A 408-nucleotide genomic window follows, 5' to 3' on the forward strand; every position below is an offset into this window, starting at 1 on the left:
TTAATCACATGGCGATGTGAACTAGATTATTGACTCTAGTGCAAGTGGGAGACTCTTGGAAATATGCCCTAGAGGCAATAATAAATTAGTTATTATTATATTTCCTTGTTCATGATAATCGTTTATTATCCATGCTAGAATTGTATTGATAGGAAACTCAGATACATGTGTGGATACATAGACAACACCATGTCCCTAGTAAGCCTCTAGTTGACTAGCTCGTTGATCAATAGATGGTTACGGTTTCCTGACCATGGACATTGGATGTCGTTGATAACGGGATCACATCATTAGGAGAATGATGTGATGGACAAGACCCAATCTAAGCATAGCACAAGATCGTGTAGTTCGTATGCTAAAGCTTTTCTAATGTCAAGTATCATTTCCTTAGACCATGAGATTGTGCAA

The sequence above is a fragment of the Triticum urartu genome, chromosome 5 (genome assembly GCF_003073215.2).
Source record: "Triticum urartu cultivar G1812 chromosome 5, Tu2.1, whole genome shotgun sequence".
Classification (NCBI taxonomy): domain Eukaryota; kingdom Viridiplantae; phylum Streptophyta; class Magnoliopsida; order Poales; family Poaceae; genus Triticum; species Triticum urartu.